Consider the following 17,773-nt stretch of genomic DNA (forward strand, 5'->3'; position numbering starts at 1 on the left):
ATAAGCAATTGTATGTCTATTCTTTGATTTTCTTTTGCTTTAGATACAATCATACACATTTTTTCTTCTTTTACCTTTCTCTATACTTTTCTCTCTTCTCTGCTATTACCATTATCATCTCCATTGTCAAAAAATGAGTTTTATTTTTGTCAATTTTACACTAGACTGATAATTCCAAAACCATCTGGTCATCATAATATTAGATGAAATTCATGGCAGATATAAGGATGTTAATTTCCTGTCCTTACCCCCAGAGTATTTGTATTTGAATCCATAAACATGGAAATTATGTAGGTATAATCATTTCACTTTTGAGATTTAAAGCTCATCTTAAATTACTTTCAAAGCAATAAGATTTCCATTTGGTGGGGGGAAAAAAACCCTTTATGCTATTTTCTTAAATGTCTGCTACCAACAGTTCAACATTGTATTTAATGAGCTGTTCTATTACGCCCAGACTGGAAGCGCGCATTAATCAGCTCTGTGCTCCCTAACCTCTTTTGCCTGGTGAGGAGAATAAAGTTTTTTTGAGATAATTGCTGTGGCTTCAGGGGATAAAAACATCCCTGCCTATTGAGTAATGCATTAGCTAATATAAAGAACAAAGAGACCCCAAAATAAATGGTTTAAAGAAAACATAAGTTTTTTTTGTTTGTTTGTTTGTTTTTTCTGATGCTACATATAAATTCTACAATAAGCCAGATACTATGACAGAAGACTCCCCCAGTCTATGCAATTCTTTAGGGCCCAGGTTCTTTGCATATTTCTACTTTTTCACCTCCTTGAGCATTGTCCTTATCTGAAAGCTCAAAGCTATTTTCCATACAAGGGGCAGAAGAAAGGATATGGAATAACATATGTTCAATTTTCTAACACTCAGGAGCAGAATTAGGACCCACCATTTCTGTTCACATTCCACTGGCAAGAATTTAGTAAAATGGTCAAACATAGCTTCAGGCAGGACTAAGAAATACAGTCTTTCTCCGGGTAGCTGTATTCTAGTTACAACTCTTATTACAGAGGAAGGTGACAAAGGACTTCAATGGACAGTAGCGGTCTCTTCCAAAAAGATGCTATTAATATAAACTGGAATATGTGTTTGCTTCCAGGAACATAAATGACTTAACATAAGATGTTGAGCCTACAAAGTCATTTAAACAATTCTGTTCTAAATATTTGCATTAAAGATGTCATGCTAGTCTTCGTAGATACATCTGAGCATTCTTTAACCACTTTCAAAACAAAATTCTATATTCAATTTTCAGGTTAAATTAATTTTTATTTGAATGGATGCTGAATAACAGTATGACAAATACACTATATATCATTGTATAAATTTGCTGAAAGGACCAAAACAAGAAATTCAAAGCCATGTCTGTGAAGTTTCCCAGAATGCCTCTTCTGAAATCAATAGAGAGTGTTTAGGACTGCAAGAGAGAGGAGTTCTGTAGTAATAGCTATCTTCTTGCCCCACGCTGGCTAAGATGGGGAAAGGGTTTGGGAGAAAAGAGGTGGAAGGAAGAAAGAAAGGGAGAGAGGGAGGTAATCTCACTTAACAAAATAAATTTATTAAAAAGTGGAAAGGCACAAGAGCAATAGGGAATCTAGAAAAACAAATTTAAAGACTGTAGAAAAAAATTTAATTTTTGGTGTAATAATTTCTTTATTTCCTCTTTTCACGTGGTGAATCCCCTTTTCAGTCCTAAAAATTAGAACCACTTGGGGTCAGTACATGTGTTCTTTTCATGGTCCTTCCAGTGTCCATGATTTTTATTCTCTCTTAGCTTAATAAAGCAGTTATTAGTAAGCATCGTAAATTAGAGCACCTATTATTTTGATGTTATTTCATTAGAGGAACTACTTCCTAAAATGTGTTTCATGTTCTATGTACATTTTGGAAACAAATTGAAATTGGATAGATTCAAAATTTGTTGGCTGCTGCTTTATGGGTGTGTGTTTTCTTGAGAATTATATATTTCTAAGGGTGCGCTAAGATGTCACAAAAGTAGAGCTGGAAATTGTTTTGCTCTAAAAGGATTAGAATTGAAGTTATGGTAGGTGCATTCCTCTGAGGCAAGGCAGAAAAAGATAAAAGCCATCATTTGGGCTTCTAAGATCTCTCCTCATATTTTCAGAGCTCTCATATGAAGTATATCTCTGAGGCATCATGGTATGTGAAACCATTTTCTCAGGTAAAATGAAAATACCCAGACTTTTGTCATAATAGGGCACTGAGGGACTTCAGGAAACTTAATCATCAAGGAGATTCAATTATGTTCTTTACACTGTGTTTACTAAGACAAGGAAGAAGACTGTATTATTCCAGGAAATCAAGTTAACTGTACAATTGCAAACAAACAGTGTTTCAAAATTACTCTTAACCTAAAGGTTAAGTTTGTCAGCACATTCTGTGGAAAAGTCTCCAGGTAGATCCCCTAAATCCTTCAGGTGTGACTTTAAATGGTTTGCACCTGAATTTCTTTGTTTGAGTGCTTCCTGTGGTCTCTTGAGTCCTTTCTGGTTATAGACTTAGCAGGCTGGAAGTGCCTAGCTAGCCCCTGGGAGCAGCCCTCACTAGTAAGTATCCTGACAGCCTCTCTCACATAATGGAACTTCCAAGCTGTGTTCCGTGCTTTTCTGAATTCTCTTGAGAGATTAAGCTGCTTGTGTCCACAGTGGTGACTTGCTTGATAACACACTATAACACCAGCCCACTTAACTTCACTCCTCTGCTTTCCTACTGATATGTCCTGGGATCCCAAACTACTTATATTTTAATCCTTAACTGGATCCTGTAGGAATGGAAACTAAGACTAGCCCCAGCCATTGAAAATTGCAATACAGCAATGTTTATTGTTCTGTTCCACAAAGAGTTCTATTTTCCTTAGCCCTGCACTGGCCCAGAATAATCATATACAATGATTAAACTATTGAGAGGACAAGGTCCTTAAAAGGCATCGTATTAGTTCATTATCACACAGCTGATAAAGACATACCCAAGACTAAGCAATTTACAAAAGAAAGAGGTTTAACTGGACTCACAGTTCCACGTGGCTGGGGAGGCCTCACAATCATGGTGGAAGGCAAGAAGGAGCAAGTCACATCTTAGGTGGATGGTGTCAGGCAAAGAGAGAGCATGTGCAAGGAAACTCCTGCTTTTAAAACCATCAGATCTCATAAGACCCATTCACTATCACCAGAACAACACAGGAAATACCTGCCCCCATGATTCAGTCATCTCCCATCAGGTCTCTCCCACAACATGTGGAAATTACAGCAGCTACAGGATGAGATTTGGGTGGGGACACAGAGCCAAACCGTATCAGGCATCTAACTCCCTTTACACATTTTATAGATGAGGAAACTGAGTCAGAGAGATAACTTGTCTTTCTGGAAACCATGTGGCCCTGTTGTGAAGAACACGGGCTCAAGCAAGTTAGATTACGTTGTTTGAATCTTGGCCCCAACAACTTATTAGCATTTATTAGCATATCTAATTAGCATTAGACAAGTGTGGAAGTAGGAAATGTAATTAAAACATACAAAATAAGGAAGAAAATTTTTCTTGATCTCAAGTAACATAAAACTGGATTAGCATAAGGCAATCATAAAAAGAGAAGTGTTTTATATATAGAGAGAAAAATATACAGATTGTTGATAACAGTGCACAAAAACAAACCTAAACACTAGAACATTAAATTCTGAGGAGCACAGTCTTGTGAATTAGAAGACCTGATTTGAATCCTAGCTTTGGCACTTATTGGCTACTAATTTTTGGCAGTTTGCTTAACTTTCCTGTACCTCCAACTAGTCATCTGAAAAATGTGAGTAATGATTATAGTACCTCACAGGATTTCTATGAAGATTTAAAGAGATAATGCATATAAAGTAACTGGTACATACTAAACTCAATAAACATTGACTTTCAATATTATTATTGGCACAGTAGTAGTGACAAATTCTGGGTCCAAAACTCTCCCACCCTACCATGCTCTGCAACCCAAGACAGCAGTGGCATCACACACAAATGGTGATAACTAATATTTAAATCCATATCTAAGGTGTAAATACCATGATAAATTAAAAACTCCCCTCTTTTCATTAGTATGCTAACAAATAATTTCTCCTTAAGCATTTTTTCTCATTTAATATGTGGTACAATACAATTTATTTATAGCATTTTTTTTTTCCTTTTTGACACAGTGTAGAACTGTTTTATGAGGTGTTTCTTCTGCTTAATAAACTGAGCACCTTAATCTTAAATTTGTGTTCAATTAAGAGAATCAAAGCTGAAAAACCTGATGTGCAATTGCAATGCATAATTTACAATTTAAATTCACCATGCAGGTTCAGGATGTGATCCTGATAAAACTTTTCTTCCTTAATAAAAAATGTCAATAAGCATTGTTGGTCAAACGGTACAAACTTTCACATAGACAGCAGGAATAAATTCTAGATCTATTGCACGGTAGGGTGACTGCAGTCAATCATAATGTATTGTATATTTCAAAATAACTAAGTACATTTTGAATGTCTCACCACAAAAATGATAAGCAAATGAGGTGATGGATATGTTAATTTGCTCAATTTAATTATTTCAAATTATATACATATATCAAAACATCACATGGTACTCTATAAATATATATCATTATGATTTATCAACTTAAAAGAATATTAATAATAAAAACAATAATAAATTAGAAACAAATGTGAACTGGTGGGAGATTAATATACATGGTTACACCCAGATGGGATGATGCCATGTGGCCATTAAATCACTCAGTGGAATAATATTTGATATGAAAAGTGTTCTGGATAAATTTCTAAGTAGAAAAGTGTGCTACAAAATATTTTGAACAGGGTGACCATCCTTTTGAAAAATGTCTGACCTGGAGAAAGACTAGGAGAAAATATCAACAGTGGTTTTTCTTACCTGGCAGGGTTTTTGGTAATTTCCCTCTGTTCTTTTCTGTGTTTCCAATTTATCTGAATTGCTAGCATATTCATTTTAGTAACTATTTAAATATATACTTAAAATTTTAAAAATGTCAAAAAGTAGGTAAGCAGTGACAAACAAAAATAAATTGGTACAGCTATATCTATTCTTTACTCTTGGACTTGAATAATACTCTTGGTTCCTTACATTCATATTTGTTTTTCAAGTATTAGTTTTTTAACTTTCACTCAATGCTGTGAACATACTTCTCAAGCAAAATATTGCAATTGAGACAAGGGAAGTTTAGAATGTTTCCTCCAATTGATCTTCCATACTCTTTTAATTAGAACAGGCTCAAGAGAGACATAAAAATAAAATTATTGATTCATCCAAAATTAAAAATTCCTCACTGTGTTCTCTTCAAGAAATGTAACATGACTCTTGTTAACAATGATTTTCTAATTTTAATTACATTAAAGTCTGCCTTCCTAAATTCTTGCTGTCATTCTAATTAAAGGGACATTTATCATTTTCTATGCAATATTTTGGTACACTTGAACCATCTCCACATAATTTTTCAAAAGTTTTTTGCACTTTAAAGTAGGTGATGTTATTCTCTGCTAAAAGATTAATAAAATGCTTAAAATGTCTTGCAGATGGTGTGAAGACATATGTACTTTCTATGGCACGTAATCCAATAGAGAAAACTTTTAGAAGTACGTTGCTACTGAAAACAAAAAAACAAAAAACAAAACAAACAAACAAACAAAAAACACAACACAGGTTAGTGCAACTAAGTGTTAATGCTTTAAAAATTACCTGTGAACAGGTACTAAATTGCAAACATGTTCTCAGAAGGTGCAGCATCACATAGGGATAGACACTATCAAGAGTCTTTTCAGTAGTTTTTGCCTCTTCTTTGTTGCTAGAATATCACAAATTTTGTTCAATTACTTATGGGTGCCCACTGTTTTAAACTTGAGGATGTTGTTGTGAGTATGAGAGACTGGATATCCTACAGGACTATGATTGCAAGTCTTCATTCAATTAATATAGTTTAAGCAATTAGCATTAGCAAAATGTAAAATGTAAAAACAGGAAATGTGATAAATGAATACAAACTAAGAAGAAAAAGGTCCCTGCTGTCAAGCAAAATCAAGCTGGGTTAGCATAAGATGAACAATCACAAATAGACGTATTTCATAGAGAGCAAGAAAATACAGAGCAAATCAACAGTTCACAAACACAAACCTAAACACTAGAAGACGCATTCATTCATTGATACCTTCACAGCTTTACTTAAAAAAATACTTTTTGGGCACCTGACATAGTCAAACCATAGGATGCGTATTGGGAATACAAAGACTAATAAGCTTTGATTAGCAGAATAGGGATATAATATGTATGGAATTAACTTACTGTGATGTAGCATACGGTAAGTGTAAGCTAGAGACCAGAAATAAAATTAATTGATTTAGGGAACCTATAAGACAGTTTTTTTCAACTTACGAAGTCCAGGGAAATTTTGTGAAAATAATTGTGATTTGAAAAATAATTAGCTAATGTCTAAACATAATTGTTTTCAGTCAATAAACATGTATTTCTTACCTAATATAAATAACCTAAGTTCTGGCATTACAGTTAAAACACGGACACACACACACACATCCTGGTTAACATGGTGAAATCTCATCTCTACTAAAAAACACAAAAAAATTAGCCAGACATGGTGGCGGGCGCCTGTAGTCCCAGCTATTCGGGAGGCTGAGGCAGGAGAATGGCATGAACCCGGGAGGCAGAGCTTGCAGTGAGCCAAGATCTCGCCACTGCACTCCGGCCTGGGAAATAGAGCGAGACTCTGTCTCAGAAAAAAAAAAAAAAAAAGCAAAAAAACAGAATAATGTCCCTGAAAGGCTCAGCATCAAATAAAATAGAGAAGACTAATATATAATTAACAAGAATATGATGTGTTTCATAATAAAATTGAGATATAAGTGTGACATTATGCAATGAAAGACCAAGACTGGCTTCTGGACTTCATGTCTAAGAGGATGAAAGCTGCAAAGTTTTCACATTTTGAAGATGGTGGTTAGAGAGGAAAAGTTTCTCTTTGATTTTTTCTAAGAGAGGGAAAGGAAATAAACATTGTTACAGAGAGCTGAAATTTGGGGCAAGAGACAGATGCAAGGGTGATTTTAAAGACATATTAATATATAACATGCAATTAACTGATTTCCTCTGTCTTTCCAATGAGACTTCCAGAAAAATCTACGCGGTTTTTCAAAATTATTGTCGGATTTGAATTTTTTTCCAGATGTCATGACATGTGTGTGGTGAGATAGGCTTCAGGTATGTGCTGGGTGAAAGTCATAGCCCTCAAGTGTCCAGAAACATTCAGGTGACAGTGTCCCAAATACATTTCAGTTCACCAAGTCCAAAACCAAATTTTGCCTGTTCCCTAATGTTGACTGTCCTTCTCTGTTCCAGCGTAGGACACTGACCCACGCAGATGACCTAAGCCCGGAGCCTGCCCATGATCCTCAGTGTTTCCTTTCTCCTCACTTACCAGATACAAACCAGTAAAGCTGCTTCCAGACAGCTTAACACCATATGTCTCTTCTGACTCTATTCACTTCTGTTCCCACATGTGATCATATCTCCATCAATTTACTCTACAATTACTGCCTTAGTCTCTTATCTCTATAACCCCAACCCCATCTTCCTCTCCAATCTGTTTTCCATACTGCAACAATAGTAAACTTATTGAAACATAAATTTAATCACACCAGATTTTGGAGAGCTGATGAGGGTAATAACCAAAGCAGCAAGGTAGAAGAGCCTGGAGACTATGGATAGAAAGTTACAAACAGAAGGATCTAAAGAACATTGATCTCAGCTCTTTCATTTAACAGAGGAAAAGTTTGGGGCACAGTAAGTCAACAAAAGTGGTTTGTCCGAAGGGATACAGAGGCATAGAACAAAGATGTCTCATTATATCCTTGTTTGTTTGTTTGTTTTCGTTTTTTTTTTGTTTTTGTTTTTGTTTTTTTTGAGACAGAGTCTCACTCTGTCATCCAGGCTGGAGTGCAGTGGCGTGATCTTGGCTCACTGCAACCTCTGCCTCCAGGGTTCATGCAATTATCCTGACTCAGCCTCCCAAGTAGCTGGGATTACAGGTGTGCACCACCACACCTGGCTAATTTTTGTATTTTTTTTAGTAAAGATAGAGTTTCTCCATGTTGGCCAGGCTGGTCTTGAACCCTTGACCTCAGGTGATCCGCCCACCTTGGCCTCCCAAAGTGTTGGGATTACAGATGTGAGCCACCATGTCTGGCTGAGTTTCCTTCCCTTAATTCATGTCCATTCGTCTCTGGAACTGTGCTGTCACTATTCTCTTCCCACCCAAGAAAACAAATTCCCTTATTTTATTATTGTTTTCAAATTAACAAAGGGCATATTAAATTGGCTTGGGAAAAATAACACACATAAATATGATTTAAATATTAGGCTCCCCAAATGAGCTCTCAGCATCCAGAAAGAAGAACCATCTTGTACATTCTGAAAATAGAACAGTAGAAATAATTTACTAAGTTTCTGATCACACATGGACATGAACTAGCTGATAGCTTTAACCATCATATACACACACAAGAGGCAGTGATACAGAAAAGTTTACATTAATTCCATATAAACCAAGCCACCTTTATCTTTCTAACGAAAGGGCTAATAGACACTAAAGTAGCATTTTGATCTCCTGTCTTTTGGGCATGTCAGTAGAAAAGTTGTAGGCACTAAGAAGCTAAACTGCATGACACAGATTTCACTGATACTACACCACTGATGTCACCTGCATCTTTTTTAGGGACTTTGGCCACACAGTGCCTGCTCAGTGGAGGACCGGAGCATGAAATAGGCTTTTAGTCACTTTATGGTTAAAAAGAAAAGAGAGAGGAAAAAAATATATATATCACATTTCATGATGTCAGATGGAGAAGAAACACTGTAGGAAAATTCTCCCAGACAGAAAGAAATTCAGAAAAAACGTCAAGGTGTAAAGAGGAATGTGATTTCCCAAAAGGCAAAAGGAACTTTGTAAACTGTGTTTTGAAAAATCTCTCAGAGGACTTTAAGTTAATGTCTTGTTTTATCCAAATTGGCTTTCACTTCTGTCACTATTATTAGAGCTGTTGAGTTTTGCCTGGAAGTGTTGTAGATCCTGTGGTTCCCACGTTTTTTCAAAAACAGAATGACCTGAAAATATTTCTGTGATTGAGAAGTGCAGTGAATTTAGCTGGCTGTTTGAACACTTCTCTGTCATCAGCTTTTTGTTCTAACTTCCTGCTGGTTCTTGTCACTCTTCTAATTCCAGTTGTGGTTAAGAGAAAGAAAGGCAAAATAAAAGTCTATTTTGGAGCCAAATAACACCACCACAGTATGTATGACTAACTACATACTGTATTTGTGACTTTGGACATTTTTATCATTGCCAACTCCTGTGCCCACAAATTGCTACTACTAAATAAGAAACATCTCTTTTATATTCATATAGCCTAAATTAAACACATTGTTATCTATAATATGTATGTTTTATTGAATATTTGGAGATTCTCTCTTTTTTATTCTCTCCTTTTCTCTCTTTTCTTTTGTTGAAGGAAAATGGATGATAATAGTAAGTAAATAACAGCAATTTTCTTTTAGAGATTTTCATGCTACATCTTCCTAAAGCCATATGTGTATATTGAGTATGACTTGAAAATCAAACATGAATGAGGCAGAAATACCTAAAATTATAGGGTAGGACATGGTTTCAAGAGTGTGACAGTGTGACAGAGAGAAATGGAAAACCAAGATTGTACTACCATGAACAAGTAAAAACGCTAAATTACTTGATATTTTTAATCCTACTTTATCTATAATTAATGTACATATGGGATTTAAATAAGCTATTTATGATCTTAAGTTTTTGGTTCACTTAAAAAAAACATATACATCATTTTAATTCTCCAGAAGGGTCAGTCATCATATCTTGTTCAGAATGGAAGAAACAGGTGGTAAATGCACAGATTGATAAATAAAACTCTAAGTTGGGAACCAGCATAGCACAGTTGGTGAAGAAAGCAGAGTAAATCTGCTTTGTGACTCACAACAAAAATATTGAAGTCTCTTAGTCACTCAGTTTCTTCTCATATCAACTAGCAAAAGTGTAATCTATTTCAAAAATTGTATTGGATGCTGGTTAAGGCTTGTGATGATATAGCACAGATCTTATCTCTTAGATTTTATATTATTTGTGGTAGGGGGCTGAGCAAAAGGGCAAAGCCACATGTATCTGGATCTATAGCTTGCTTCAATTATTTTATTCTTAATACTGGCATAACTAAGGCTATAAAGAGGAGCTGCTCTGATTCTGCAGCCACAGGCAGAAATGTAAATGACATTATCAAGGCGACTCTCAGAGACCAAAGGTGGGGCCAGAGTATGTAGTCAGATACTCTTTTGCCTACATTTGGGTAGATTTCCATCTTTACTGCTGTCCTGGGTCTGACAGCATGTCATGGAGGATTTTCTGTGGCATTGCTGGAGACCGTAAGCCACATTTTAACATTCCTTACTCTTCCATGGTGTACAAGATAGGGGCATATGGTTCCAAATGTCTGTGGCAGTCGGGTAGAGGACACAATAAAAAGAGTTGTTTTATGTTGAGAATATAGGCCGGGCGTGGTGGCTCAAGCCTGTAATCCCAGCACTTTGGGAGGCCGAGATGGGTGGATCACGAGGACAGGAGATCGAGACCATCCTGGCTAACACCGTGAAACCCCGTCTCTACTAAAAAATACAAAAACTAGCCGGGCGAGGTGGTGGGTGCCTGTTAGTCCCAGCTACTCGGGAGGCTGAGGCAGGAGAATGGCGTGAACCTGGGAAGTGGAGCTTGCAGTGAGCTGAGATCCGGCCACTGCACTCCAGCCTGGGCGATAGAGCAAGACTCCATCTCAAAAAAAAAAAAATATATATATATATATATAAAAGAGAGACAAATAATGCAATGAATTGGCCACCGGAAAGAAGGCAACTTCGATGTTTTAAATTACCTATTATGGTTGTTACAGAAGAAAAACATAAAGAGTTAAAACGTTGAAAATGTCTACGGCTGTGAGGGGAGAAACCATTCTCATTGCTTATTGTAGAACTATTCAATGAGAAAAACATCAATATTACTCTAAGATTGTCAAGTCATTTTACAGAAAACAGGTACTTTGTAATGACATTTTACAAAAGATTGTCTTTTTTAGGATTTAAAAAGATAGAGAGTCAGTTGATAAACTGGTTTGGTTTCCTGTGTGAATTTTTACTGTGGTGGGAGGAAATTTGTTTACCTTGCTCTGGGATAAATATCCACCTAACCAGGATCTAATTTTTTTCTCCTTGTTATGTAGCAGTCTTTTAGAGATCAGGTCATTTGACCCAAATGTCTGAGCAGCACAGAAGTAATGTATTTCCATTTTTAAACACTTGAGATTTAGTGGGGTTTTTTGTTTTGATTTTTTTTAATGACTGAGGTCATGTACTCACCTATTCGCAGGCAATTAGCACACAAATTTGGAGATGCTTTTAAAATTTACTGGCCCTGAGCAAACTCAGGCCACTTTAATCAAGTGACATCTTATAATATGCATTACTTCTTAAAGAAGGAGATACATTAACTTCCTAAAGTAGGAAATAGTTTGCCTTAAAGAAAGAGATTATCAAATACAATTCTTGTGACCTACGTTGCTGTGTCCAGGACATTAAGAATAAGATTAATTACCCAGTCTTCAAAAATTGTAATTATCTAACAATTATGAGCTAGCTAAAAAAAGAACAGTGTAGGTGAAAAGTATAAAAAATTTGAAAAATATCTAGGGTCTCCTCAGAAGGAGACACGCAGACGAGGATTTGAGTGTTGTTAGTTAATCTGAGAGACAGTTCCAGAAAAAAACAGTAGAGGAGTAAGGATATGAGACAGGGAAGGAGAGGAAGCCAATAAAAGATGCACCAACAAGCAAGTGATCACTCAGGCAACTGGGATCAAGTCTCTTTGGGAAACCAGAGAAAGTATAGAACATACCTTGGAGTTCTCCCAATGAGGTATTACTTCCAGTGACCTTGACTCTCAAGCCCTAAACACAAACTTCCACAGTCAAAAAGAAAGGAAGGAAGAATGGGAGGGAGGATAGGAAGAGGGAAGGAAAGAAAGAAGGAAGGAAGGGAGGAAGGGAGGGAGGGAGGGAGGGAGGGAGGAAGGAAAGAAAGAAAAGAGTCCTTAGGCAGAAAGTCCCAACTGTATTCAGGAGGCCATGTTCATATATAGTGATAATTGCTGAGAACATATGGATGGGGCATTGAGAGCATCTGTTAAAGCAATGTATTTATTTTAAAATTTAACTAATTTATTTATTTTTAAAGAGATAGGATCTCATTCTATCACCTTCATAGCTCACTGCAGTCTCAGACTCCTGGACTTAATCAGTCCTCCTGCCTCAGCCTCCTAAGTAGCTGGAACTAAAGGCATGCACCACTACTCACGGCTATATTAAAAAAAAAAAATTTTTTTTTTTAGAGATGGAGTCTCTCGCTAAGCTTTAAGCTTGTCTCAAACTCCTGACCTCTAATTATCCTTTCACCTCAGTCTCCCAGGTAGCTGGGATTATAGGCACGCACCACCACGTGTGGCTAATTTAAAAAAAAAAATTTCTTTAGAGGAGTCTCACTATGATGCCAGGCTGGTCTCAATCTCCTGACCTCTAATGATCCTCCCACTTCAGCCTCCCAGGCAGTTGGGACTATAGGTGTAAGCCATCATGCTTGTCTTGCTATAACAATTTATATTAAAAGTTATAAAATAACTGCTTCTGGATAAAGGTGAAGGATTGAACACTTTTCCAGCAGAAATCTCACAAAAATGACAAAGTACAAAGAATGGGAAGATAATCAGAGAAGTGGAAACTTTCCTGGCCAACTGAAGAATTCTATATCTCAAAGTAGTACTGCCCAAAGGCAAGAATCAAGATAATCCTCAGAGTAGAAAACTCATTGCTCAGAACTAGAAGCCTGGAACACATCAGGACCTGCAGCAAACAGAGAACTAGTATGAAAGGGCTTGCTGGAGAGCTCTTTAGGACACAACTGACTTCATGCTACTGGATAACAACCTCTCCCTATCACTCTCACATAAAACTGTGGCCATAGTCTCATGGAGTTGTTTCTTGCCAGCTCTTTCTTTCACTCAACTCCCAGAGGGCACCAGAAGAATCTTCTCTTGGGAATATAATCAGCCCAAGAAAAAACTCTTAAACATACTCTCAAGCACATATATACTGACATTGGAGTTTTCCTATTGTCACTCCAGGTCCCTCTTTAGAAAATCTTAGAACTCCTAAGTCCTGCTTATTGCATTCATATCTTACAATCCAGATTCCAGTCCCCTTTTCTTAAACATGAGCACACAACAAAGGGTTAAAGGACATTTAAGGAAGTTTTTCACCTTGAAAGTTGGAGACTAAAATACACGGAAAAAACAAAAGGGAACTTAAAAGCAAGAGACTATTTGGAGGAAAAGTCTCCCAATAATATCTTTAGAGAGTTAAAAAATAATGTTGCACCTATAAAACAAAAATAACATATTAAAAGAGTAAGATGAAAAATAACTCAAAAACACAGTAACATAAATGAAAAAAATCATGGAAGAATTGAACAATGAAGTTGAGAAAATGTTCCAGAAGTTATACAAGTTGACAAAGAGAGGAATTAACACAATACATACACCCCCTGAATAAACTGAAGTTTAGAGAGAGAGCTATTTGAAGCACATTTACTCAGGATGTTACTCAAGCATGTTCTACGAGAAAGAGAGAGAGAGAGAGAAATAAAGACAGAGAGACATAGAGACAAAAAGAAGGAGGAAAAGGAGCAGAAGAGGGAGAAGAAGGAGAAAAAGAGAAGAACAAGAACAAGAAGAGTGAGGAGACGGGGATAGGACAGCAGAGTAGACTATAAACCTTGAACAGCGACTGAACCTAAAATTGTAGTATTTTAAAAAGAGGAGAGGCTGGGCATGGTAGTTCATGCCTATTATTCAAGAACTTTGGGAGGCTGAGGTGGGAGGATCATTTGATCCCAGGCATTCGAGACCAGCCTGGGCAACATGGCAAAACCCCATCTCTATAAGAATATAAAAATTAGCCAGGCATGGTGTTGTGTACCTGTAGTCCCAGCTACTCAGTGGGCCGAGGAGGGAGGATCACTTGAGCCCCGGAGGTCCAGGCTGCAGTGAACAATGACTGTGCCACTATACTCTAACCTGGGTGACAGAGTGAGACCCTATTTCAAAAAAAAAAAGAGAAAGGGAAAATCAACTTAATCAGATGAAGGTGTTAAAGAGTAAAATCAGGTCAATATTATCTATGGACATGATGGAAGTCAAGAGATAATACCTCAAATTGATGAAGTCAACAAACACTATGTATACCATGGAGAAATAGAAATATAAGATGCATAAATGGTGGATGAAATAGCTGAAAGAGTTGGAGAGGAGGAGCTGGAGGAAGACGGAGAAGTGGTACTGTTTCGGTATGTTTTTATTTAGTGCTATCTAACTTTCAAAATGATATGCATGGTATTGCTTTGATAAATAAAATATAATAATTTAAAAAACAGATGACATTTGCTGTATGAGATTACGAGGAGAGAAATTAAACCAGATGTAATAATTAGAAATTTGGTTAATTTATACGATTTAAATATGAAGGCGTTTAATGCGTTTTGTTGTCAGGAGACTTAAATGGAAATTCCATAAGGAAGGGTGGGCTGAATAAAAATTAGAACGTTGTAACAGTTGTGAGCTTCAATTTTAGCTTTTTTAAGGCAATTACTAGCTCTCTAACTTTAAGGTTTCTACGCACTTATTTAATCATTCCCTGAAATAATTTGAGCTTATAAGATTGCTGAAAATTATGATTAATGAAACACTGCGTAAAAGCAAACTTTCAGCAAACATTGAATACATTAGTTAAATGCAAGAGATATACCATGTTAAACTGCCCTGCCTGAACTGAGATTTCTTTGTTATATATTACGGAGTTCTTGACATTCCAAGCATTCAGATCTAATGAGTCTGCCAATATGAGTTGAGTTCCTACTATGTGTCAGATCGGGAGTGGCTCTGGACGTGCACAGAGCCACAGCATTGTATGCACGCACAAACCCCGCTCTCCTGGTCCTTGAAATCTAAAGGAGAGAGAGAAACATTAAATAAATGAATAAAGAGTCAAAATTAGAGATAAGTGGCGAGGAGGAAAAGTACAGCATGTTAAGAAGGAACAAACTGGGTTGACATATTTTTCACTGTGGACCCAAGGAAAGCCTCTCTGAGAAATGAGATACTCAGGCATAAATAATCCTTAACCAGGTAAACAGTGAGAAAAAGGATGCTCAAGGACTGAGAGCGGTTTGGGGAAATACGCTGTCATGAGGAGTTGGGCATGACTAGGGACCAGAAGAGGGCTGATGGCCCTGAAGCCAAGTGAGAGGGAAGAATTCTGGAGAGGTAGAGTGGGGAGGAACACCAGAAGCAAAAGCAAGGAGAAGCTGGTATTGTGGCCCAGGCTGGTGAGGAACTCCTCCTTGTGAAGCACGTAACTGGGTGGATGAATGATGGTGAATGAGCACAGGTGGAAAAGATGCATCTGGCTCCAAGGTTTTACATCAGTTTTAGAAGAAATTCTAAAATCTTCAGGGAGGCCTGTAAGGATCCCTAGGGACCTGGAATCTGCCCACGTTTTCCATCTCATCTGGTACTACAGTCTCTCCAGCTCACAGCAGCCAAATATGCTTTAAGACCTTTTCTATGACTGGGAACTGCTTTCCGTAAGCGAGCATTTTTTCTACCTGGAATGTTCTTCTCATCCCCCTTGCAGTCACTCCCAAGTGCCCTTTAAGGCAATGTGTAAAGGCTCCTTCCTCTGAGTAGTCTTTCCTGAACTCCTAATAGAAGCCAAGTTCCACTTTCAAAATCTCTTCTCACATCTATTAGCTTTTCTTCATGGAAACTACATTCTGTCCCTGTGCCTCAGTGTCCTCTTTTGTAAAAGAGAGGAACTAATATGAGTAGCCATCTCAAACGGTCACGGGGACTTAGGACTGTAAGGCACTAAAAGTAGTGCCTGGTATATAGTAAGGGCTCGGCAAACATTAGCTATTATTTGAAGGAAGCTAGGCCCAAAAGAATACATTTTATATTCATGCTAAGTCTCAAAAAGGCTTTTTTTTTTTTCTTTGAGACAGTCTCGCTCTGTCACCCAGGCTGGAGTGCAGTGGCGCAATCTTGGCTCACTGCAACCTCCACCTCATGGGTTCAAGCGATTCTCCTGCTTCAGCCTCCAGAGTAGCTGGGATTACCAGGCATGTGCCACCATGCCCAGGTAATTTTTGTATTTTTAGTAGAGATGGGGTTTGACCACGTTGGCCAGGCTAGTCTCGAACTCTTGACCTCAAGCGATCCACCCACCTTGGTCTTCCAAAGTGCTGGGACTACAGGCATGAGCCACCACACCCAGCCTATTTGCAGGACTATTGATGTGATCATAAGCCCCATGAAGGCAAGAGCAATACCCATTGACTGGGCCCCTGATAACTAATGTAGTCCCTGAAACAAACCATAACAAAGCAAAACATAAGCCTCATGCTGTCACTTCTCTATTCAAAGCCTTCAGTGACTCCCATTTCATCCAGAAGAAAAGTCAGTCCTTACGCCAGCCAAGTCCTTAGCAGATGCGTGCACCTGCTGCCTCTCTAATTTCACCTTTCTACTCCTGTGTCACTCATGACTTTCCAGCCACAGGAGAATTAATTGGAGTTGGTGATTTTGCTACATTGCAAATGTACTAAATGTAATTAAATTGTTCGTTTTGAAAAGGTTAATTGCATGTTATGTGAATTTAATCTCAATTTGTTTTTTAAAAAGCAGGGGTTTTAGAACCACAGTGACCCAGCTCTAATTCTGTCACTTAGCTGTATCATTTCTGACATCTGCTTCACCTCTCTGTGCCTCAGTTTCTTTAGCTGTGATATATGCATAACAGTAGTACTTACCTCTTAAGGTTGCTGTATTAGGTAAGTTAACACCTGTAAAAATATGAAAAGCAATGTCTGGCATATAAAATAAATAAAAATAAATGCTCATTATCTTGAGGAAAAGTTCATTCTATTTATAAACAAAGGAGAGGAAAAATATAGGCCATCCTTTTATAAAATTTCTATAATTTATATTGACTCTTAGGTCTGGAGGGGGAAATGGAGAATATGAGTCTAACGACTCCATGCTATGGTTGAGGCAGTTGAGGTCCAAGGAGGTGATGTGACTTATCCAAGAGCAGTGAGCTGTAGTCAGTGGTCAGCCCAGGGCTGGCTCCCCATACCCTGAGTACTCAGCCTGGATCTTTTCTTCTTTAGCCTGTGATGAGTCCAACATATGTATGAAATTAGCTAAATACCAACTAGGTTCAGACCTTCCATGTGACTGAATTTCTTTAGAGTCTCAGATTATTACAAGAGGGTGTGAAGGGATAAATAACTGAGATAGTTTTTTGTTTTTTGTTTTTTTTTTTCCTGAAGATTTCACTGCAGCTGCTTTCCACAGTGCTTTGGCAAATAGACCGGTGTTAGTACAGAAATTACAGTAAAATTGTTAAGGTATGTGTAATGATAGCTACCTTGCTGAAAATGAAATTATAAAAGAAACCCCTACTCCATATGGCATTTTGCCGAAATCTGAAGAAGCACATGTAAAGTTATACTCTG

The sequence above is a fragment of the Piliocolobus tephrosceles genome, chromosome 19 (assembly GCF_002776525.5).
Source record: "Piliocolobus tephrosceles isolate RC106 chromosome 19, ASM277652v3, whole genome shotgun sequence".
Lineage (NCBI taxonomy): Eukaryota > Metazoa > Chordata > Mammalia > Primates > Cercopithecidae > Piliocolobus > Piliocolobus tephrosceles.